At 39.5% G+C, this 26,553-nt stretch overlaps 1 protein-coding gene across 44 annotated transcripts in view; it reads right to left on the bottom strand.

Moving 5' to 3' along the window:
- The window catches only part of EYA4 (EYA transcriptional coactivator and phosphatase 4), a 365,804-nt gene that overhangs the window by 302,126 nt on the left and 37,125 nt on the right, over positions 1-26,553 (bottom strand). For 13 of the 44 annotated variants that reach the window (XM_086317914.1, XM_086317906.1, XM_086317925.1 and 10 more), the window contains exon 1: positions 18,083-18,566. The exons of 13 other annotated variants lie outside the window; for them this stretch is intronic. The gene's annotated coding sequence lies outside the window, so the exon portion shown is untranslated. Of the gene's footprint in view, positions 1-12,002; positions 12,175-18,082; positions 18,645-19,013; positions 19,618-26,553 lie in introns of those variants that run through there. 18 more of the 44 variants (XM_086317910.1, XM_086317924.1, XM_086317920.1 and 15 more) reach the window with 8 other exon arrangements.

Genomic DNA, 26,553 nt, shown 5'->3' with positions numbered 1-26,553 from the left:
TACAGCGTGCTGTGCTGCGGGAAGATGCAATACTCTGCTGAAGTAAAGCTACTTGTGGTGTTAGCTGTTCCATCAAGAAGTGAGGTCTGACTCAGAAATACTGTTTGCTTTTTAAATATGACTCTTAAAGAATGGAGAAAAAAAAACGAAGCAGGTGAAGCAAGTTTGGGAAAACACTGGTTAAACTAGTTAAGAAAAAGATCACAATGAAAAAGAATTTAAAATATAAGACTTGAAACTCAGGAAGATGAGAGAGGATCAGAATAACCGGCCCCCTCTTGATTAAAGTAAATATAAAGATACTGTTGTTAGAGATGTGGACCTTGGTCCTTTCTGTACTTTTGAGGGGTGCTGTGGTTTCTCCTGGTTGTTACTCTGTTCCACATCTACCTGGGGCTTCAGCCAAGTTCTTGTTCAAACACTCAAACTCTATTAGTTCCTGAAGAAGCTAATCGAGTTGCTCTGCAGTGTCTACGCTTCAGGCACTTACAGAATCTGCTGTGGCCTGAATAAAGACAATCCAACTTAGTTTTTAATGTCTTAATCTTTTCTTTTTTTTTTTTCATGTTCATGAAAAAGAAAAATACAATGAGTTTTTTTAAGAAACTATCTACGATACATAAATTCAAATTATTTATAGTCCCTACATTAAGACTATATCTTGCAAAACAGTTTCCTGTATAATGTATGAATGAATGAACAAATAAGTAAATAATGAAACACTCCTAAGGCACATGTTAAGAAATAAATAAGTTTAATTTCATGAAGTTTCAGACTGAATCAGGCAAACAGAATCATAGATTTCCATGTCTGCCATGACTCAGTGGATAGCTTTGGGAAAACCTTGTAATTTCTCCATACTTCAGTTTCTCACCCTATAAAAGGAGTATATGGCTTGAAATTTAATTCCCTCACAGCAGTGTGAGTTTTGATTCAACATTTATAAAAGACTTTTTAACTTCCCTGATTAATAGGCAAAATACTGTGGTAGCTGTATAATCCACTTTCCAAAATGTATAAAGGTAACTGGTGACATCTGATGTAAAATAATACTTGAGTGGAGAAATAAATATCAGTCATATTTATAACTTTGCCCTTCCATTTTCTAAGTAATAAAAATTACTTCTAACAGAAAAAGTATCAAATTAATATTCAAGCCAGTTGAAGTGTTATCATCACAGGCTTACCTACATTTGGGAGAAGGGGAGTTGTTTTGTTTTTCCAGACTGTCCCGCGTGTTTATATGGTAAAGTCAGGAATGTTGGGCATGGTTTTGAAGGCCTCTAGCGTATTCGTTGGTTTCTGGCATTCTAATGCACTCTACTCTTATAACCATAAAAGTACTCTTGAGTGCTTCTGGAAATATATAACAAATCCTTAATCAATTTAAGAGTGTTTTAACTGCATACATGAAATTTCTTGGGAGGAAAATGTTAGCTATTCTACACACATATAGTACTTAAGTTAGCAAGAGAGTTCTTTCTCAAAGGCACAGAGCAGTTTCCCCATAGTAATATAATTTTCAGTTTTATGTGCCTAAGTCCTATTGAATCCCTTAAAATAACAGGAAATTCTGCAGGAAAAAAAAACTCACAAAAATTGATAGCAATATTTATCCAACACTGGGAGGAATCAGTTAGCTATTATTCTGAGTTGGATTACTCTCTTAAGGTACTAGATACCATTAAAGGTTAGCCAGACTCTTAATAAACCAGAAATTATAAGACTGAATATTCTGGAGATAGAACTTTCTACATATAAGACTTTCACAGGAAAAGCAACTGACTAACAAACTTCACTTTAAACTTCACATGTCATAATAATTTAGCTAGGACTTGAATAGCAATTTTCTGAATTTTGATGCTTTCACTTTAATTTTCATATTAGATTGTGACATTTCACAGATTTACAAATCAAAACATCGATAAGATACAGTTGATAGTTTGACATATGGTAATATTTAATAACACATTCAATATGGAGTGATCTCATTTATCATAATACAATGTCTAAGCCTTTCATCTACATGTTCAAATGCTCTAGTAATATATGTAAGGTGCTTACAACTGTGCCTGGCACATAGTTGGCTCTTAACAGAATAAAAATATACCATGCCTCATAAGTTCTCAACAATAACAGAGCTTCTCTTAACAATTCTTATAAATATTTTATGGTGCTAAGTAAAAGCATGTCATGAATGTTATACACACTGAGTTTTTTTCCTACCAAGTGGTTTAAGAACTATGAATACATATATTAATAATCATTCATGTAAGGAGTGGAGAAGGAAATGGCAACCCATACCGGTATTCCTGTCTGGAGAATCCCATGGACAAAGGAGCCTGGCAGGCTACAGTCTACGGGGTCAAAGAGTGGACACAACTGAGCGACTAAGCATGCGTGTGCATGTAAGGAGTAGTGACCACCCTTAAGCGAGATACTAACTACATATAACATAGATTTGTTACATATGTGGTTAACAGAATATTTGCTCTTATCAGTGAATTCTTCCATTTAGTGTGTGAGTCTCAAGGAATTTACTGCTATAAGCCATCTTATTAACCAAAGCACAAATACAACATTCAACTTGGCATATAATATTGCCTTTGGTTTTATGAGAAAGATGTCCTCCCAAGGATACATGGTGTTATGACCCTCTTTGTATTTTGGCACCATTTATGCAAAATGCACATGCTCTTTCATCTATTAATCCTACACCTAAAGTTTTATCTATGGAAATTTGGGGCTGATATACAAAACGATACATAAGCTCCATGACTGCAACACTTTATAATAGTAAAAATCTTCAAGCAACCTAAAAATATATCAAGAAGAGATCAATTAAAGTATAAAACATATTCATACATTAAACAGAAGTACCCCAAACCACATGCACCAATTTCAAAAACTATTAAAATACAGCAAATCAAAAGCAAGTTTTAAGACAACCAATTATCTATTTTGGCTTAAAAATGTAAAATAAAAATAAATTACAACCCCATATACTTCTTACATTTACACGTGTATAGAAAGAAATGTCTGAAAGGAAGTACACCAATGTACAACCATTTGTCCTCATTTGTGGGATGTGGAAGAGATACATAAAGTGAGGGAAACCCAATTTTTGTGTTAAATATATCTGCTATTTTCCTAGGCTATTGAAGTACAGTTGATTTGCAATACTGTGTTAGTTTCAGGTGCCGAGCAAAGTGATTTGGAGATATATAAATTTATGCATATATAGATATACTTTTCAGATGTTTTTCTTTCATAGTTTATTATAAGATATTAATATAGTTCCCTGTGCTACACTGTAAATCCTTTTTGTTCATCTAGCTTATATAAATATATCTGTATTTTAAAACTTTTTAGTAAAGTATAACATACACACAGTAAAATATGCAAATCAAAAGTAGACAACCGATTAAGTATTTATTACCTCAACACCCACACCTCACCATCAATGAGATCAAGATAAAGGGCTTTATCAGCATTTCAGAAGTCTCTCTCCTTGCCTATTCCAGTCAGACCCCTCACAGGACCTCCTATTGTATCTGTTTTAATATTAATATGTTACAAAACACACGATAACTTTTATTTTTTTAAAAAATTGATTGATTAAAAAATCTTGCTTCAGCAGGGTTAACAGCCCTTTTTTGAATATTAAATATACTCAACAATTTATTCAGAGAAATTAAATCAATATATATGTGTGTGTTAGATGCATATATATATATGTATGTATATACAAGCATTTTCAGAGTCTTTCTGGTATAAACTCAGTTATTCCTTACAACATTCCATGAGGCAAGTGCTATTATTACTCCCTGTTGACATACGCTACAACTATGGCTAAAGCAGGACAGTAAATAACTTCTCCACGGGTACACTGCTGAAAAACGGCAGGAAGGCCCGGAAGGATACATACAAAGGCAGTCTGATTCCAGTATTTGCAACTCCTTGTTGAACTCAAACAAAGAAAGGAAAAGGCAGCAAGTTGTAGAGTTGGGAGCACTAGGGTTTCTCCAGCACAGGATTCTCTTTTTAGCTTCCTTTTGAATAAATCACTTAACATTTCTAATTCAGGATTCATCTGCAAAATGGAGAGTTAGGCTAAATTCCTCTCCTGATCCGATTCTCTGATAAAGTATGTGACCTACAAAAATACCAAGCAAATAGGCTTCATCACAGTGTAGCACAATCACATACTCCGTTCAGAAATGACTCATACGAGGAAATAAAACCACAATTTCTGAAACTATTGGAAACAATCATTTTAATTTAATGTTATTTTTGGACCCAGAAGGCTTTTTTTCTTCCCCTAAATAAGCAAGCTGGTGGTTTTGAAGGGTCTTGCTCATCTTTTTGTGGAAAATGCCTGAAAACAAACCACTAGAAACTAAACAGAAATTTTTCTTCCTAAATTATGACTGAAAACAGACTGAATTTCTCTCACCAAATGGCCACATATACTTTTAACAGATACCTCTAGGATTTTTGGTCCCCATATTTTGAAACATTGACATAAACACAAAACGTACTTCTTCTCGGATAAAATCCATAATTCTGAGGGCTAAAAACTCTTCAAAATAACATGAAATGCATCTCCACAGAAATCAACCCAGGAGGCCAAAGTTTGTTTCTAAAGAAAACTGGAAGTAAGAAAACTATAAACCTCCACTAGAATCTGCCGTTTTAATTTCAGTTTGTTCAAAATATCAGTTCATGTGGCCATATCTTTTCCTCTGCTAGGAAGCCCTGGATATCAGTAACACTTTGGTACAAATAAAGCTTTATATAAGTTAGAATAAAGTATAACCAATGAACTAGCTTCCATGATCACATACAAAAAAGAATTCGCTTCCAAACTATGAACAGGATCCATTCTTTGTAGTCTGTTTGGCTTTGGATGTACATCCTTTGAAGACACGTAGCAACAGGGTAACTAGTGATTTTCCATCAATACCCCAGGCACTGGGGCTACAGAACGAGAAAGATAAAGTTTGCCCCTGGGTGCATTCAGAATCTCTCTAAAGATACTCATGTAAAAGTAGTCCCAGCACAGTGTGCTCTTATACTAACAGCCCACATAAGGTGCTACGGTATTACAGAGAGAAAAGAATTCATTCTGCCTGAGCTTTGGGAAGGCTTCCCAGAGGAGGTGCCATTTGAGCTAAGCCTTGAAAGATGAGTAGATTTTTTTTGTCCAGGTAGGCAGCAAAACATAAGAGGCAAGTAGGTTAAGGGAGCTGGGGCAGTGGAGGACAATGGTGGCCAGGATATACCTGAGAGAGAAAAGGAAATGCCTAATTGTATTTTATGCCATAGAGCATTCATAAAATAGGTAAGTCTCACATTTGTATCCACTGTACAAAGAAATCAACCTCAGAAAGCAAATATGTGACTTGAATTCTCTGAGGGGTTCCCTGATTTATGAACCCAAAGAGTGTCCATTTGGAAAAACAGAACTTCTGGTTTACTGGCTATTCTCCAATGACTCAAGGGCTACCAGGCTTCCTGTTCAATGTCAAGAATAAAGTGCCTGGATGGACTTGATGTGTGCTATGCCTTCTTTGGACTTCCTGTCAATGCGTGGAGCAGAACTCTCCTCTGCTGTCTGAGAACTTATGATTTAAGCCCTTGGTTTACAACTCCCACCTAACTCTCCTGGAAGGGCCCCCATCTGTCATTGGGTTGCCCAGCACCCACTTCATCTCTCTGCTAACAAGTAGCTGTGAGGAGTCCTTCTCTTTCTAGAAAACAGAAATACATTTTGATCACATACAGTATGTTATATTTGCAGCCATGTTTCCTTTTTAAAAGTACATTTCTAAAATTAAAGCATAAATCAAAGCAGAGGTAACAAAGAAAGACAGACAGACAGAGAGACAAAGGGAGTTTGTTTTCAAGTACCTCTGCCCTGTCTGCTTGAGCATCAATTAGTAAATGATGTGAAATCCCTAGGTCTGTCTGACCGCTTCCAGGTAACATGATTACCTGCCTAATACAATTAAAGTAAAACCACTAGATAATACATACACGTGGAATTTCAAGTATCTTGCAATTACTAGTGAGATTTAAATTTTCTCTCCTGTTTAGACCTCACATAAACATTAGTTTAATCATATATTTATAGTATTAATTGTTTCATACTCCAAAATAATTTTTACATGCAACACAAAACTTATGCAAGCAAAGTTATCCTCCTTCACTTCATGTTAATACATATATGTTCCTAGTTTGTTCTTCTCAGTAATTTTTGAAGAGCCTTTCATAGACACCTGAACTAGGCAAGTGTCAGATGGAATACTCTGACTATAGTCACATTTACTTGTAGTCAACTGCATATCAATGCAGAGACAAAATGTGCATGCCAAGATTAAACCTATAGAATTAGAACATAAGGTCTGGATTTGGTAAATCAGCAAAGGAGTTTTTACGTGCAATATGCTCATTTTTACTTTCTGCAGACTGTACCAATATTATTAAACTCAAGACCCTGAAACTGTGATACAAATTGAAAGCTAAGGCGTATTTCGTTTGAAGCTTTCTCATTACAAATGAACAAATGACTTAACTGATAAAGTATTTTAATCTTAGGCAGTTGTGATTACAGATAACACTTTACTTTTTCTGACACTACAAACTAAAAATAAAAGTTTATTATTACTGAATATTTATCTATGGGAAAAGATAAGCAATTGTCATTATCAAAAATGATTCAAAAGTATCTACTAATGATTGACAGCAAAAGTAATATTTTAAAAATAGTCATATAGGTAATTCAAATAAATATCTACTTCTGACATAATTTACTAAGTATTCTGGTCCTCCAACTCATACACAGTTTTCAGAGAAGAAAAATATGCTGACAATAGCCAATCTGTGTAAAAGGCACGCATGCTCTGGTGTGTCCGACTCTTTGCAACCCCATGGACTGTAGCCCATCAGGCTCCTCTGTCCATGGAACTTTCCAGGCAATACTGGAGTGGGTTGCTATTCCATACTGCAGGGGATCTTCCCAACCCAGGATGGAACCCAAGTCTCTTAGTGTCTCCTGCATTGGCAGGGGGATTCTTTACCACTGCACCACCTGGAAATTTCCCATTTATATAAAGCCATCCGTAAATCCTCTCTATGTAAGGCTTATCTATCAACACAGGCCAATAAGAATTGATTGATTTTGTGTTTAAACTTAGGAGGAATGTATGAAGATTCTCCATACTTAACTAAAAATAGTAACAGTCCTCTTATGCAGATGCCTGGAAATTTTTTGACTTTAACAAGTGATCTTAAAACCGACTTTGACTATGATTTCTCAGCTGAGGGCAATTTCGCTTCTGGAGGACATGTGACAAAAGTCTGGAGTCACTGTTAATAATCAGGGAAGGCTGCGACTGGCATCTCGTGGGTACAGACCAAGGATGTCACACAACACCCTACACTGTGCGCCCTAAAATGCACACACAGGTCAGTCACACACACACCTCCAACAATGAATTATCCAATTCAAAATGTCAATAATCAGACTTTGAGAAACACTGGTCTAAATACACTGAGAGATTCAGACACAACATCAATAGTAACATCATATTTTTAAACAGGTGTGCCTGGCAGCAATTCCAGGTGAGCAGTTAAAACAAATAGAACCCTGACAATTAACGTTTAATCTTCCCTCCTCCTTCAGCCTCTCTTCACCATATAATCATTACATCTAAATCCAAGGACCAAATGATTAAGTCGAAAAATGGAGATAACTTCTCTGGTGGCTCAGACGGTAAAGAATCTGCCTGCATGCAGGAAACCTGGGTTCAATCCCTGGACTGGGAGGCTCCCCTGGAAAAGGAAATGGCAATCCACTTCAGTATTCTTGCCTGGAGAATTCCATGGATAAAGGAGCCTGACAGGTCACAGTCCATGGAATCACAGAGTCAAAATGACTGAGTGACTAACATTTTCACACTTTCACTTTCAATGACCTCCTGCTGACTGCAAAGACAGAGTCATAGCAAGCTGTGGTGTTATCGTTTAAAAAAGTTTACACTGAGTTCTTCAAGTGTGTGCATCCATGCTCAGTCATGTCTGACTCTTTGCAACTCCATGAACTGTAGCCCACCAGGCTCCTCTGTTCATGGACTTCTCCAGGCAAGAATACTGGAGTGGGTTGCCATTTCCTTCTCCAAGGGATCTTCCCCTCCCAGGGATCAAACCGGCAACTCTTGTGTCTCCTGCATTGGCAGGTGGATTCTGTACCACTGCATCACCTGGGAAAATTATACAAATTCTTATAATTGGTGCCTTCAGGCTGGAAAAAAAAAGCAACTGGTGAAATAAATATTGGCTGATTTCTTTGGAAGGAATGATGCTAAAGCTGAAACTCCAGTACTTTGGCCACCTCATACGAAGAGTTGACTCATTGGAAAAGACTCTGATACTGGGAGGGATAAGAGAAGGGGACGACAGAGGATGAGATGGCTGGATGGCATCACTGACACGATGGATGTGAGTCTGAGTGAACTCTGGGAGTTGGTGATGGATAGGGAGGCCTGGTGTGCTGTGATTCATGGGGTCGCAAAGAGTCGAACGCGACTGAGAGACTGAACTGAACTGATAAACAAAAAGATCATTATAGAATGTTCTTAAAATGGCTTAGAGTAGCTGAGAAACCACAAAGATGAAAGCCTTTAAAAATTTAAATATATATGTATACATATAGCTGATTTACTTTGCTGTACAATAGAAACTAACACAACATTATAAAGCAACTAGACTCCAATAAAAATTATTTTTAAGTAAATAAATAAAATCTAGATGACTATACGGGAAAGTATTTGTTAAAAGAAACACCATGCAATGTTAATGGCCAAAACTGAGTTTTCTAATGTCTTCTCTTGTAACTCCAGCCTCAGATTTGCCAAGTAGGGACTCAATTTTTAATCCCCAGTCTATGACCCCAAAAATGACTTTCAGCTCTAAATATCTCTGGAATATTTAGCATACTTCAATGGAGGGAAGACAACCACATTCATAATAGCTAGTATTCATATCATCAGCTCAGTTCAGTTCAGTGGCTCAGTCATGTCCAACTCTTTGCAACCCTATGGACTGCAGCACGCCAGGCCTCCCTGTCCATCACCAACTCCTGGAGTTTCTTCAAACTCATGTCCATTGAGTCGGTGATGCCATCCAACCATCTCATCCTCTGTCATCCCCTTCTCCTCCTGCCTTCAGTCTTTCCCAACATCAGTCATACACTATTCTAAATTCTTCACAGATATTTATTTGTTGAATTTTCACATGATCTCCAAGAAGTACATTCCACTACACATGAGAAAACTGAAGCAAAACCTGTTTTAAGTAACATGCTCATCATTACAGTCATTAGTGTCAAAGCTGGGTTTCAAACCCAAGGAGCCCAGGTCCATATTCTTTGTACTTAACCATTATGCCAGAACAGTAGGTTCCTCAGATGTCAAGTGCTAAGAAACACTCACATCTCCAGAGATTTTCAGGACCCTCCTTTTATCCACTAGATCACTGACTTACCAATGGTCATGTGTGATATAAATACATCTCTACATCATACATACAAGCTGGGCCTGAATTTAGAGATGCAATTCTACTAGATCAATACCCCGTGTCCCTGAGGTCATGGCTAAGGCTGTCCTGCCTTGTAATGCTAACTGTCCCCCGTGCTACCACCACTGCCTTCACCCCCATTTCTTTTAACTCACTGATTCAATAGGAATTTAGTGTCCCCTGCTGCAGCTGCTGCTAAGTCACTTCAGTCGTGTCTGACTCTTTGTGACCCCATAGACAGCAGCCCACCAGCCTCCCCCATCCGTGGGATTCTCCAGGCAACAACACGGGAGTGGGTTGCCATTTCCTTCTCCAATGCATGAAAGTGAAAAGTGAAAGTGAAGTCGCTCAGTTGTGTCCAACTCTTAGCAACCCCATGGACTGCAGCCTACCAGGCTCCTCCGTCCATGGGATTTTCCAGGCAAGAGTACTGGAGTGGGGTGCCAGTACTAGAAATATAGAATGGCAAATACCAGTAAGAGCATCAGCAAATTCTCAGTCAAGAGCAGAATTTAAACTCATGCAACCTATTACATTTCAATGTGGCAATTGCTATGCTAAAAGGTGGAAACTAGGCTCTTTGGGAATAAGGAGACTAGAAATATCCGGATCAGTCTTTGGTGGTCAGAGAGGGTAACATTTTGCATCTTGAGTCTTGCAAAAGGAGTAGAAAAGAAAGTTTCAGGGGGAAGGGAAAGATGTCTTCCAGATAGAAAGAATCACATGCACAAAGAAATGCAGCGGAAATGACCAGAGTGTATTTGAAGGTTGCACTTTTCCACCCAGCTGGAGAAGAGATTTCTTGTGAGTGGCTGGTGAGAGGTAAAAAGGGAAACTTGAGCAAAGTTCTCAGCTTGAAGGGTCCTGTAGATCCTTCTAAGGATTTTAGAATATGCCCTCTAGGCAACAGGGAATTTATTTTGTTTAGAATTTTAAGTCAAGAAGGGTTCTGATAAAAACTGTGAACAGATGTGGTTGATCATCCTTGGGACAGCAGAAAAGTCTTAGAGATAGATCCAGCACAGACCAGAGTAGTCCCCAAAGAGAGAAGGTCAGGATATCACAACTATGCTTATGACAACAAAGACAATATGACCAAGTGTGTGTAGCACAAGTGTCCCCCTATAGCTAGTATGTTCATCTGAGGATTAAACCTATAACCTTGTTACCACAATTAACTCACTTACCAAGCTAACCATTTCTATGAATCGTATATGCCAAGAAAAAGTAGAACTTATTATTAGTATAATCATAGACTAAAAGTCCCAAAGCCTTCAAAATCATCCAGAGTAGGAAAAAAGTCTATTCGTTGCATTGTAATTTTGGCATCTCATCAGCAACACTGATAATGAAAAAAGCATTTAATAAGTATTTACCATGTGCCCAGAACTTTGCTAGTATTTTCATGAATGGAGCCTTTAAAAACTAAAGTCAACAACTGACATGACAAAACAGACCTAAATGAAAAGTCTACCTGGGTCGACTATGAAAAGCAAAAAGAGTAGCATCATCTAAATACCTAAAGTTCACAGACAAAGTTTCAGTAATATTGAGGTTGTTGACCAACTGGCTGAGGTCTGGATTCTAAAGTTACCTACTAGAAGCACAATTTGAGATTACTGAAAATCTGCAAAAGGAAATTGGAACATGACTTGCCCACTCTGTGATTCAATTTGGCTAGAATTACTTGAGTCAAAATCATATGTGAATACACATTTGCATTAAAATATAAAATTTGAAGTGAAGAGAATTAGCTAATTCAGAGACCTGTGGACTTTCCAAGTCATCATCGCTTTCAACATACTGCATGCATTAAGTTAGAAATATTCCATCTCTTAGTCGGAACATTCAGGTCCTTTCAAATCCTCTAACTTGAGGGAGTTCAGAGTCAGAAGTGAAATGTAATGAATAGATCCCTCCACTGGGTATATGCAGAGGCCTGTGAATTGTGTATATTACCGTGCAGAGAATAAGCCCTCTTGCTATGTGGTGGACCTACTTGATTAAGGATCAAATTTCAAATTTAATGCTATTGCTTTTGTGAGCAGAATTAAACTTAATGGTATATGAACATAAATTTTTATGATTTAATCATAGCCTTTCACAAGAAATGTCCCTTTCATTTTAAAAAGGAAGCAGGAAAGAATAACAGAAACGGTAGCAATAATTTATCTGAAAATCTAAGGTCAAGTCAATTTATGCCACTGCTGATGAGTCTCTGTCAAGTCTTTAAAGGAAGAAAGAAAAAATAAGATGCTCTAATCAAACAAACCTTTCTAAGAACAAATTTTATGTGCCTCATTCAGACCCGTAATTCCATGTGGGAAACATTCTGACTACTTTTTATTTTCTCAGTACTAAACTGAAAGTTGCAGATAGGTTAACTAAGAATATCCACATGACACTAGGATAAACCGACACACCTTTTGACGCTGCGTTACACTGGGAGATATTTTGCCGTATTTGAGAGTTGCTTGTTGTTCTGTTCTGGTTTTTTAGTGGATGACATTCTCACAGACTGCAGGAGGTACTCTGAACTGACTTTTCGTCAGAAGGTTCGTTTTTTTTTGCAAACTGCACGATCCTTACAGAGACCTGGGGAGGCACCAATGGTCGGAAAAAGGATTGGTGAGTGATTCATAGGCCACGCACGTCCTGCTTCAAGAAGGCAGTGGACTTTTCTCTAGTGGGCTTAGTGTTAGCTTTCACTTGAAAGAAGGGTTCTGTGGCTAAATACGTAAATCAAAAGAAAAACCGCTGCTTCCTTGAAAAGTACATTAAAGTTATAAAACAGATTATTAACAGCAGAACAAGGATGTTCACCTAAGGAAAACTTTAAAAATGCCAAGCCTGATATCTATGTAAGTTGAAAGTATTTCTGAAATATAAGTGAGCCCCGTTATCATTTCAGCTTGCCTTTAGAAATTCATTATGCAGTCCTCATTAGTTGGTTCAACAGAAACATCTGAGATTTATAATGAGCATTCAAGCTTAAGGCAAAAAGAGAAAAACTGTAAAACTGATAACATCTATCTAAAGGATAAGGCTCGAGAAGCAAAAGAAAAGACTGCATATAAGTCAAATATTGAAGAGATCTAGACAGAAGTTTCCAGCGTTTAGGGAGCCTTCTAGAATACCAGTTTCTCCCAATTGTAGTCCTTTGCCATCAACCTTCATGATTTTGGGTATTTTAACTTAGCACTTGTTCACTGTCACTTAATATGTTTCTTTAAATAGGTGCTTTACATTTTTTTTTTTTTTTTTTGCTTCAATCCTTTTCTGGTTTTGCCTTAAACAACATTATCTAGGAAAATGTAGGTTTAATATGAAATCTAACATATCTTCTTAGTAATGTTAGAAATAAATATATAACTAATAATATAAAAATAAAATGTGTGGGCACCCCCTAAAATGAACTCAGGTGTGACTGGTGGGACCAAATGGTCTAGGGCAACATTTAAGGATAGGGAATCAGGGTTCAGGCTGCAGAGCTAAAATCCTGGCTCCACTCTACTGCATAACTGAGTCTCAGTTTTCTCATCTGTAAAATGGGAATAATAAAAATGGCACAGTTGAGACACATAAATACCTTAAATTTTTTTGCAAAAAAAGTAAATAAATACTCAGTAAATATCATCTATGATGTGATGGCTATGATAATTACTGATGGTGAAAATCATAATTACTCACACTGGCAGAACGGTTACAACTATACAAAAACTAAAGTGACTTTTTTTTTTAATACCTTAAGATCTCCATTTATTTAAGAACATATACTTCATACATGAAATTTCAAGATGGGTATTCTGTATTGCTTTAATGCAAGTTCACTTTGAACCTATTCAAATGTGATCCCAGCAATCAGATTTTGCCTAAAAATTTCAACCTAAAAATAAAATTTACCTATGAAAAAAAATTTAAAAACCTTAACATGACAATATATAATATAGGTCCTTCTTTCCCAGAAGTACATTAAAATAAATTTACTTACTGCACATACATAAACGCTTTAAAAATATCAGTTGCTGTATTAAAATGTACATGGAGAAAAAAATGAGAATTCCTGACATTTTAACATGGTGTTACTCTTCATCGGCCATACACTGAAATCTCAGGGTAAGAAAAGGGCCAGACCAATGCCGAAAGGTTTCAAATATCAAACTATACTATTATGTCAGTGCCCTAAGATCAATTAGCACCTTTCAATGACAGCAAAGGTTACAATGTGACTTAGAGGTACACACTCTGCAACTGTTTTAAACCACCATATAAATGTGGTTTTGATAACTTAAAATGGTTTCTATTTTTAAACTCATCTGTTTCATCTCTTCTTCTGGAAGAGGGGAGTTAGGGGAGTAAGGGTAGTGATATTTATTTTCAGTACCACTCTCCTAGTAGAAACCTGGATGGGACATGGTAAGAATCACAAACTTCAAGAGAAAAACAGTATATTACCAAAGCATATCCTAATGTGCAGAGCCACAAGCAATATTAGGTGACAGTAATGTTTACAAAGTCTGCAAACCTCTTAAAAGCAACCAGAATTGCTTATACTACTTGGGAATATGTGATTCTTGTTTATTTTCTTCGACTCAAGTTCAAACTAAGTGAAGCCAAGTTCACTGTGCGTACAATTTAATCTTCGGTGTCCCCCACGACAAAACTTATCTGACTGCAAAATGCAGTCTCACACATACTGCAATTAAATACACCACTGCATCTCTCACCCATCTCTAGAGTGAGTGCCTGAAAGAACATGCCATTTCTTAGTTCACTGGGAAAAATTCATGAGAGGAGCAGGTACACTGAAAGTCATCCTATTCCTCCTGCTGTGGATTGCATTCACCCAGTAACTGCTGTAATAAAACCCCCCAGTGGTATTTCTGAATACAATTATTTAAGATACTCTACAGGGAGGCACTTTATAAGAGTTTAGAATATGTAAGACTAATATCCACTTGAAAAAGAAACTGTCATGATTATATTATATACTGAAAACATAACAAAATGTTTGATACATTTTGTCCCGCTCTTCAATGAGAGGATTCAGAACATCTACTTCTGATAATACACTCTTCTATTTGTTTCTTAGATGAGTGATCTAAAATATTTACAACCAGACAGTACCTAATTTTAGGTTTTAAGTGCTTTAACAGCTCCATGAAATATGACCAGCAGCTGCAATACAGAACTATGGTGAATAAACTTCTGATAAAGGGGGGCCTGCTTATACTGAATGTTCAGTGTTCCTGCATTTACCTAAAAGAGGGAAAAAGATAATGAAAAATAAAATAAATACTTGCACTATTAAATTACTTAACACTTCACTAAGCCTTGAAAAGGATTATTTCCCCTCTTCTTGAATTCTGGATAAAAAGTGTGAGCTTCCACCAGGTGAAGTAAGTGAATTTGTGAGTCAGAATGTGAATTTTCCAACATCCTAACTTTTCATAACAGTCATGGGTTCTCTACCATTCTACTTTTCTAAAACTTCAGGCTAATTTCATTTCAGTGCATAAAATTTTTTAAAATTAAATACCAAGCCACATAAATGTAGTTTTAGACATGGCATCAGTCATTTAGAGCTTGCAACAGAGATTGAAAACATGAAATTGGACACCTTATTTCCTGTGGCTATGTAAAATTTATTTACACCCCAAATCATAATATAAATAAAAAGGAAACTTTCAGAAATGGAGGTCTTATTCTTCTTTTTGTTTAACTCAAAGAGGTTTTTGAAAGAAAAAACAAATTATAGCAAAATGATGAACTACTGATCCTCCAGTCTTCCCTCAAAAAAGAAACTTTGACAAAAGATAATATTTTTCAACTGACTTCTACAAATCCTCCAGAACGCAGTATCTGTATTTCTTAATAGGAATAATGATTGCTTTTATACAAAATTCTTTTCATACGAATCTCAGGGTTTTTTTTTTTTAATTTTTAAGCTTGAACATAATACTTAGATATTCTCTAAATATGTGCATATATAAATTTTATTGTGTAAAAGAGAAATTAAATCTCTAATATCCTGTATAATACTTATTCATAAAAAAGAATAATCAAGTAAATCTTTTAATTTCAGTTATAGTTGTGAAACAATTGCTAATTATGGTGATCTTAGGTTGACATGTACTATTTTCAGATAACTGGCAAAGGAAAACTATCTCTTGAAAACCTATTATTTTAGACCTTTACCTATTATTAAAGGCAAGGATACATCCCTAATAATCAGGGGGGAAAAGGAACAGTTTTCAGATAATCTAATTACATTACTTTCAAAGCTGTAACTGTCAAAGGTTTTAACCCTCACCTACAGCCATTTCTGGGGAAAAAAAAAAAGTTATTTGACTCTGAATGGCTCACAACTTTTAATGAGGCGGAACAAACTATTTTTATGGTTTATAATAACAATAAAAAATGAATGTAGTTATATCTGCGTTTGGTATTGTTACCACAAAAATCAGATTCCAGCAGCCTAGCTCCACACAAAGTAGTTTCCCTGTTCTTACTATTGCTATCTATTTCTTGGGATAAGGTTATACCACACCCTGCTATGTATCAAACATTTTGCTTTAGGATTCTCTCGCTGCCCAACCCCCTTCCTAGTTTTTCGTTCCTCAGCTATAAAATGGCTAGAAATAATTTTTTTAAAAATAAAGAGGTTGGGGGAGACAAACCTAATTCTACCCGGGTGAAGTTATCAAGTATAATCCTTGTGCTGAGGCGGTTTTGAAATAAAACCAAAAACGCAACAGACAAAATACCATCCTCAACTTTCAAGTCTAACAGTCACCGACGTATAAATCAAACTTCAGGAGCTGTGGAAGAGGAACCCACGATCCTTAAATGCTCCTAAGACTCCAATCTAAGTCCCGAAGGAGCGCGCAGTGAAGCTGACAGACGCCCAAGAGTGCAAAAAGTAGCCGCACAGAAGAGGAACAAAATTGCCATATTCAAGAAGACGTGTTTTTGCTCCATCAATTACGTTGATCCCAGGGTGCCAAGCCAAAAGGGGTAAGGGAGAAAGAAAACTGTTAAGTATGAGCTCTTAATGTGAAACCTAACCTGTTGGTTCTCTTAGGTATCAGATTTTGGAAGTGTCTGTAATGACAGCCAGGAAAGCAAATTAATGGCCAACGGCCCACTGGGTTTGAACACGAGCCTCCTGTTACCTCCTCACAGATCAAGTACACAACATACACGCACACGGAGGTGCTCCACGTGGAACTGCTCTGAAACCAAAACACACGCCCCGTCACTATTCTCCACCTTGGCAGAAAGGGCCGAGGGACCTGCACCTTCCTCCACTGCCCTCGGATGAGGACTCATGAATGACTGCCGGCTGGACAGTGCAGAGGACAGACGCCGGTGGCGAGGAGAGAAAAACGCGCTCCAAACGACATCCTCCCACACACTCACTCACGTCTAACACAAACCCCGTTAGCTTTCAAGAGCAGGAGAAACAGAGGTGGTGGAGAGGGGAGACGCTGCCACCCCAACTAGAAAAGGGATCACAAAAATTAAACCGTGCTCTCTGGTTTCGCCACCGCTCAGCCGTGGCACTAGGTCGGCAAATTCTCTAATTGCTCCAAGCTGTTCCGAATACTGTTTACGAAAGAAAGAGACATCTTTCAAGTGCTACTAACGAAAGTTCTGGCTGTTGTGCGGCGCAAAATAAAACAAGCACACACACGATCTCTTTCCAAATCTCGCTTAACGACGCTAAAGCATCGAGCCCTTTCAAGCCCCACAGCCACCCCAGACACTGCAGGTTTTTTAAGGAGAAAACCCGCTACCCCCGACCCGGGTCAGGTCCTTCCGTTTGGAGAAGTTAGGATTCCTTACGGCATCTGCGTCCCGGGCCAATGAACGCGTGTCCTCTGAAAAGGCGCCTCTCGTTTCACCGACCCTGGGAAACGGCAAGAGACATCCGGCCCACGCCACATAAAAACTATGAAAGGGGGACGGCCGCAGCCCAACAGCCCGGTTGGTGCCTTGAGCTTAGAACACAAGCATTAAACGTACACACGCACCCAGCACCGCGAAAACCCCAGGCGCCTGGGGCCCTCTATGGGACCTGGGTCAGCATCCTTGCAACTGGCACATCTAGGGGCTACTAGGCAAAGTAACAAATGTCACAAGAAGGAAGCAGGGGAGACCCAGGAGCGCGCACCTCTGAGAGGCGGGAATAGAGTGCAGGTATGGAGCTGCGCACCCTGTTCCGCGAGGGCTCCGCGAGGCACAAAAAGGCTCTGCAGGGACCCTCGGGGCTCCAGGGCGTCCTCCAAGGCAGAACACACCAAGGCACTCCGAGCAGCCCGGGCCCCAGCCCGGGCTGGGGGTACTCAGCAATGGCGCGACCGCGGGGACCCGGGCGCCCACACACCTTCCCGCAGAGCGCGCATCGCCCCGGCGCAGCCGCGCGCACTCTCCCTGGAGAGTTTGCGGGATCCCTGAAATGCGGACCCCGGGATAGAGGGTCGGAATAAGAAGCACTCACCTCCTGCCGCCCAGACCGTCTCAGGATCCCAAAGTTCAAGTGTCTCCCCCAGCAACAGATCTGTGCGTCCGTATTTACGTATTTATTCTCTTTCCTTCCAGTGTTGAAGTTTCGCCTTCACGCTGTGCCTCTGGTGAAAAGAGGACATCCCCTTCGGCCACCCCCCCCCCACCTTCAACAAATAGCGTACACCAGTGGGGGAGAGACGGGGCGGGGGGAGAAGCGGCTACGAGGGGGAGGAGGAAAGGAGAGGAGCCAAAACTCCCAATGGCGACAGGAAAAAAAAAAAAGGAGAAGAAAAGAAAAAGAGAGCGCGCGCCCAGCCACCGAGGTCCTCACGGCCAGGCTTTTCTGCAGGCTCTCTCCCGCTCCGAAGCGGGAGCGACAGCTTCACGCGGCCAGGCTCGAAGTTTTGCGCGGAAGCCGGGAGCGGCGGAGCGTGCGCCGCACGGCGGGCAGCCTCGTACTTGCGCGCGGGGTGGGGGCGGGGGACGCCGGCGCCCGCGGCCACTGGAGGCCGCCGGGGGCACCCCCCCACCCCGGGGTCAGGCTGTGGCGGGGCGGCGGCACACGGGAAAGCGACTCCTTTTTATTCGACCTCGGGCGATGGCCTGTTGTCATCGCTCGCGATCCCGCGTGGGCACCACTCTGGGGCCCTGGGCGTCCCCGGTGGCGCCGCGGTAATCTCCGCGCCCTCCGCGCCGCCCCCACCCCGCCCCCACTGGCCGGGCGCCGGCCGCAGCCACCTCCGGGCGGAGGGGAGGGACCCGCGGTCGCAGTCCCCTCCCCGGACCGGGGAACCGCAGTCTGTGCCCACCTGCTTCTGCCCGGCAGCAACCCCCCCCCCCACCCCAGTTGTCTCTAACTCGGTCGCTACCCGATTCCCGGTGTGGACGACTTCGGGCGCCCAGCGGGACTCCTTTCCACTTACCCCCAGGGAGAAGAGAGAAGGAACTTCTTCGCCTACTTCGAACTATGTAAAGTACAAAACACCCCACGTCGGACTGGGGAACTTTCTCTGAACGGAGGAAATACTCCTTTCCGTGAAGATGTATGCGAGGCACGAAGAGTGAGCAGCGTGGGGATAGGCTGTGCTGGAAAGGGCCTGGGCCCCCGTCCAGCGCTGGGCGCAGGTAGGCATCCCTCCCAGATGCCCAAAGGTCAGGCTGCGACGACCGACTTCCAAGACAGCGTCAGAGCCTCCCCAGGCACATTGCTGAAGCGACATTTCCTGCGTAAGCCTTCTGCGCATGCAAGATACACCCACGTAGGATCTAATATTCTATATGCACTCATGTGGAGATCACAACCCGAGATCTGAGTGAAGTTGACAAGCAACAGTACATAAATTTTGCATCCATTTCATCACCTCTTCGTTAAAACCTATTGTCAAGGTTAGGAACATCTTTAGTTGTCACATTGATTAAAAGTGTTTTGATTTGTTGAGAATTTACTGAGTGGCAGTCATTGCACTGGTCACGTATGGTACACGTGAGTTCATATAATTTTCACATCTCTATGGTGGTTATTTAATCCTGTATAAGAGATAAGGAAAGTGAGGCCAAAAGAAACCCAAGGAATGTTCCCAAAGATAAATCCAGTAGTCTCTATAAACACAAAGTCTAATATTCAACAAGCAGCCCTTCAAACTGCCTGAGCCATGACCCCAGAGCTTACAAGTAAACTAGTAGGAATGACACCCAAAGAAAATTTAGTTTCGATATATTATCAACCGAATTATATTTTGCACAAAGTTCAGGAAAAAATTTCACCCTCTGCTTCACCTGAGTCTCAAGCAATGGACACGGACACCATCGAGTTCAAAAGCAATCAACTTATTTTTTGATCAGTGGGGAATTATGTACAATAATTAATAGGCAATGGGAAAGGTGAAGTTGTAAATTTAAACTGATAAATGTACTCATTGCTGCACTCATCACTCACTGGGTGTTCTTTCCTGCAGATTTATTTTGGAGGACTTAGGCACTGCCAGGCTTGTTTCCTTTTCTGGTTCTCAAGGTAGAAGGGCTTTTGGCAGTGGGTTTGGCTCAAAGGGGATTTGAACCATGATCCAGATAAGAGCACATTTTGGCCTGAAGAGGATGCCACCTCCTATACACTTAAGAGGGAAATATCCATGGGTAGATTCAATTAACTTTGCAAGTCTTAATTTCCTCATTTTACAGGTGAAGAAATAAGGGCTCAGAATTTTTAGCAACTTCCTAATAAACGGCAGACCTAAGATTCAAACCAGCCTCTGTGTAACCGCAAAGGCCACTCCTAGCCACTGTCATGCTATTATTAGTATGGTAGTAGTGAGGAAAAATAGTAATTATTTTAGTACAGTTTATATGCTACAGGCAAAATATGCAATTTAAATGTTTTGTCAACCATTCACTGTCTAGGAATGCTCAGCAACTATAGTAATTATCATGTAAAAATTAAGTACAAGGCTGAATGTACTACTCTCCTCCTAAGGCCACAGATTTTTACATTTCATTTTTGTATGAAACATTATGTGTTAGTTTGACCTAAATAAAAGTGAGAAGATGCATAATTTGGATAAAATAAAAATTCATACTTTAGTACAGCATGTTCACACAGAGACAGGTTTTCAGCATGTTGCTTTACTCACTCCTAAAATCATATTTTCAGCAATACTGATCTTGCTTTCAAGTTACTTTGCTCCCACATAATTTTTTATAATCTACATAAGAATACGTTTTACAGAAGTTACCCTCCCTCAGAAAAACTAGAATTATATCACACTATTAGTTAACTTCTTATTAGTACTTTCAAATTCATTTATGTATATTACATAGATGTCATCAGGAGTAATATAAAATCTCACGTTTCAGTCCACCTTTGAAATAAGTTGAGCACAAGAGATTTAAGAATTTTAAAGTTGTATAGGCAAAAGTGTATTGCATATTTAGACAAGGCATTATTTCCAGCATTTCTACTAAATGTAACTTTTATAATTATTGCCATATCACCTTTAATACTGTTGACTCAATATTATTCTTTAAGCTGTTTTTATTATATAATTATATATGATAAAGGAAACTTTTTATCATTATCATAAATGGAAAATCAATATAATTTTCCATGAATAGAGGATGACCTTGCAAATGAGTCATTTTTACAGAAATAAAAATTATCTTAAAAAAAAAATTATCTTGTACCACCTAAAATTATCTGACACCAGTTTGAGAAACACTGGTTTAAAGATTTACACTCCTTGGGTCCCTTGGGCTTTCCAAAACGTATTTTCTAGCCTTCCTTTTCCATCACTGTAGAGAAATGTTGAGTCCAAACTTTTTTTAGCTATTACATTTAAAATTATTGTATTAGTAAATTATTTCCATGCCTAATATATACTTGAAGTATCTGAAATTGAAGTGTCTTTTGAAAATTAATTTAATTTTTATTATTTTTCTTAATATCTTACTTGTAAAATGCAAACAATTTATAAATCCACAATTAAAAACCAAATTACTTTCAAGGAAGATAATAGCAGTTACCTTCCGAATCGCCCTTCAACAATCTTAAAGCTTAGCCACTGAAAAAGAAACTTTCCAACTGAAGTGGCAGCATCTATTGGTGCAGTCTGGTACTGCACCCAACAGAGTTCTACAAGGCAGTGAGGAGAGGAAGATAGATCATTGGGGAGAAGCTCAAACAGCCTAAAATGACATGCAGGGAGGAAAATTTTGAAGTCTGAAATCTGCTGGAAAAGTCCAGAAGTGATTCAGAAACACTAGAAGGTTTGATATGACATGAATCAGGAATTGAGAATATCCTTGAATGTATAACTTCATCTGAAAAAGGATATTTGTTGTGGGGGGAGAAAAATAAAGATGACTTTATAGTGAAAACTGGTGGAAATAAAAGATTCACTTATTAGAAAGTCCTTTAACCAACCCTTCCTGCGGTTATCATCTATTATTAATTTTTAAAGTGTGTATGGCACTGTTCTGGCATTTGTTTGCGAGCAAGTCAAATTAAAAAAACAAAGCCCTCTATGAGCTCATAGTCCAAAACTTTATTTTATTTTAAAGTAACCTTAAGGGGAAACCATTCCATCACTTTAGTAAGGACAAACGTTATGCTAGAAAATGGAATAAGACACTGAACACAAGTTCATGTGCCAGACACCAAACTAACTGAAACACCAGAGTTTGGAGTACAGAAAGGTTTATTCCAGGGCCAAACAAGGAGAAGGGTCATGGTTTGAAATCCAGGAAAGGTCTTAGGAGACTGAATGAAGCCTAATTCCCACAAATAAGAAACAGGGGACGTAGAAAGGATTTGTACCTCAGAGGGCCCAACAGGGTCCTGCCTGCTTTCAGTCACCAAAACAGAAGACAGAAGACTGGATGCTTGTAGAAATAATTCCAGAATAGATCTCTTAAATTACTCATTTTTGGTACATTTAAAGTCCAGCTGGAAGTATACCCAATTCTTAAAAAAACAAAGTCATTTGGTAATTGTCTTGTACATTCTAAGCCAAATCCTTTGAGCTTGGGGAGAGTGAACTTCCCCCTGGTGGTTCAGTGGTAAAGAATCTGCCTGCCAATGCAGGAGACACAGAAGACACAGGTTCTATCCCTAGGTCAGGAAGATCCCCTGGAGAAGGAAATGGCAACCCACTCCAGTATTCTTGCCTGGAAAATCCCATGGACAGAGGAGGCTGGTGGGCTACAGTCCACGGGTCTCAAAAGAGTCCAGTAAGACTTAGCGACTAAACAACAACAATCATGAACTAGATTTAACACTGTTTTCTCTACTACTTTGCCAATAACAGAACAAATAAAGATAAAACATGATTGCCCAGAAGTCTAAAGTTCTGTGCTTCTGGTTTTCTAAAATCTATAAATAAACACATTTTCTGAGTAATTTTGTGCAAACAGATCAAGCTTAAAAAGGTTTTCTACTGGTTTGTGAAAGTGAGGAAATTGGATCTGCAGGGGACCTGTCGGGTCGTTCTCTTGTGCTGGGCTCTCTGCTAAACTTCCTCATTCTTGGCTGAGTCTCTAAAGAAAAGGAAACGCACACTCTCTGGGAGACAGCTTCATTATATTTACTTTTCAATTCTCTCTTGAAATTTTTTCTCAAGTCAATCCTTTTAGTACCATATTATGCAATCTTACTCTATCTTTCATGTTTACACCCAACCTTCAGCTGTTTATAAACAGATATCATGCCCACTTTTAGTCATCTGTTAGCCACGTTAAACAAATGTAAGGCCTTTTAATCTGGTTTCAGTTCAGTCTCTCCAAGCCCTTAATCATCCTTATTGCTTGTCTCTGAACTATTTCCAGTTTCCTGGATGTTCATTTTCATTAGACGAATCCCACACTGAATGAGTTATTACAGGTGTGGTCTCATTAACATAGCACAATGAATCCTACATTTATTTTTTCTCTTGTGGCATTATGTTCTGACTTCCGGGCAAATTCCCAGGAGCTCTGCGACTTCCATATTCTGACGAACTTAGTGTAATGTTTTTTTCCTCAATTTCACCTCACACAGTGTTTCTTTTAGCAAACTCTAACAACCTGATTTCTTCTCCAGTACTTCAAACACCCAGTTTTAAATGATAGTAGAAGTCAAAATATGAGTAAGATTACTTCATTGTGCTTTTGATTTCATTGGCTTATCAATACCTACATCTCAAAATAGGAAATGTCCAGTCAATTTCTTTTTGCATACAACTCTTCATCATATCGGAGAAGGCAATGGCACCCCACTCCAGTCCTCTTGCCTGGAAAATCCGATGGACAGAGGAGCCTGGTAGGCTGCAGTCCATGGGGTTGCTAAGAGTCGGACATGGCTGAGCGACTTCACTTTCACTTTTCACTTTCATGCATTGGAGAAGGAAATGGCAACCCACTCCAGTGTTCTTGCCCAGAGAGTCCCAGGGAAGCGGGAGCCTGGTGGGCTGCCGTCTATAGGGTCGCACAGAATTGGAAACGACTGAAGCGACTTAGCAGCAGCAGCAGCTTCATCATATAGTCTTATGATACACATCTGCCTGTGAAAAATGTCCACTGATTATAATCTGAAAGTCTCCAAATGCACAATTCAATGATTGGTGGAAGGAGGAAGATTACAGATGGCAAATAAACTGATTTGACAATTTTAAAGTAATGTATTTGGCATAGTCAATTCCAGTATCCATTCATTTTATAAAATCACAAAGTTAGGAAGATTGCTAAATTGCAGAAATCCATTTAAACTGAATATTTTTGAGTGAAACTATTATAACACCACTGAAAACTATACCAAAAGCTTTATAATGTCCATTCCTTCCACTATATTTTATAGCACATTTAGAAACTATTTATACAATGTTTTTCAATTTTTGGTATGTATTCTCAGCACCAACTCCAACATCAATTAAAATGACTGTTCTGTTCATCTTATTTATTCTTCCACCAACCTTCTCAAAAATATTAGTCAGGACTAAGTGCACCTGCTTGCTGTTGTTCAATCGCTAAGTTGTGTTCAACTCTCTATGATCCCATGAACAGCAGCATGCCAGGCTTCCCTGTCCTTCACTATCTCCTGGAGTTTGCTCAAACTCGTGGTAAATCCTATAAATTTGATTTTTACCCACATCCTTTTACTAATCTCCTTTTCAGAAGTCTGGGAAGTCTCACTCCCAGGTGGCACTATGCAGAACCCGCCTGCCAATGCGGAAGTCATAAGAGATACGGGTTTTATCCCTGGGTTGGGAAGATCCCCTGGAGAAGGAAATGGCAACCCACTGCAGTATTCTTGCCTGGGGAATTCCATGGACAGAGGAGCCTGGTGAGCTACAGTCCATAGTTTTCAGGGTCAGACAGGACTGAAGCAACTTAGCACGCACGGGAAGCCTCACTGTAGGTCATGTTGACATCTCAAGCCGGACACACTCCAAGGTGAACGCATCAGCTCAGCGACTCCCCCCAACTTCTCCCACCAGCTTCTCTTCTTGAATGAACTTTATCACCACCTTTGTTAATGCTTCTTCACCTCGCTTTCTTTCGTTTCATAAACACTAAGTCAAGAGGACAAGGTTATTTTGCATTGGCAATGTCTCCCCATCTATTCTTTCATTTCTTTATCATAGCTGCCTCCCCAAGCTGGATTCCTCAACTGCCTCTTCTGTCATCATCAGCATTCCCCCTTCTCTAGGTTCTTTCCTGCTCATCAGGAGAAGAATCTTGCATCTTCCTTTGTTTTCCATGAACAGCACCTTGTATCTAGAACTTGATAAACAGTTGCTAAAAACAATTAGATGCTTAAATGAAAAATGAACACATTCTCCAGTTGATAACCTGACTTCATTATAACAGAGGACATTCAGTGTGATGAAGACTTTCCTCCTGTAAGTTTAATTTGTGTATTTTAATCTAACTCTTGTAGGATCCCCTTTGGGAAATTTGATATACTCCCTAAGCCCAAACCAAGTCCCTCTTTTGTATTCTGCATTTTACTATTCCAAATTAGTAGGGATAAAGTGTTCTTTGTGTATCCTATGGTTCAGGACCTGTGATGAACCACCCCAGCTTCATGATAGAATTTCCAAAGCAGCCTATGGGTTTAAAAAAAACAGAGATTGGGGCATATGGCTCAGGAGGTGAGCCTGAGGACAACCCACTGAGACAGGAAGCTTTATGTCTACAGATGAGGGAGGGCTGGGTTAGAAAAAGGAAGGAGGGGAAGGATTCAGAATAATCGCCTTTCTCAGTGCCTGTGTAGTGCTGGGGAAATAATAAGGGTTCATTACTATTGCACTGAACTAAATGAACTGATTTAGCCGCAGTGCCCCTGCTAGCTTGTTTTTAACTTCAAGGGAGCCAGAGCTACCCCATCTGAAATGAAAGGATGAGCCCACAAACCTTGATTTGAAGATGAAATGAGTAGTGCACCTTAGGGAGGCCTTTATTCTGGTGCTTCTCTGTTCTGCCTCATCTGAATTTTTGAGTTCTGAAAGCCCTGTAGCCTTCTTCTTGTGTGTGCTTGTTTAGTTGCTTCAGTCATGTCTGACTCTTTGTGCATCTATGGACTATAGACAGACAGGCTCCTCTGTCCAAGGGATTCTCCAGGCAAGAATACTGGAATGGGTTGCCATGCCCTCCTCCAGGGGATCCTCCTGACCCAGGGATCAAGCCCAGATCACTTTACATCTCCTGCACTGATAGGTAGATTCTTTACAACTAGCGCCAACTGGGAAGTCCTTTCCTTTCAAATAAAAGGCAGTCCAATTTACATGAATTGACCTTTTGTCTGCATAGGAGCCACTGAAGAAGCTATTTCAATTTTGAATAAAAAAATAGTCCATAAACACTTAATTTTTTCCCCAAATGGCCTTATTGTTAAAAGAAATGTTCATAACTGCCAGAACTAAGGCCACTCAGGAAATTCAAGGGACAGTGGCATTGCTTAGCATTCATCTTGGGTTTCAGGATATAAAATTCTAA

This window comes from Bos grunniens, chromosome 9, assembly GCF_055505025.1.
Source record: "Bos grunniens cultivar Pamir isolate PY7600 chromosome 9, Bosgru_T2T1.0, whole genome shotgun sequence".
In the NCBI taxonomy this organism is placed as follows: domain Eukaryota; kingdom Metazoa; phylum Chordata; class Mammalia; order Artiodactyla; family Bovidae; genus Bos; species Bos grunniens.
The sequence above is the reverse complement of the archived record's forward strand: the minus strand, read 5'-3'. Positions and strand labels throughout refer to the sequence as shown.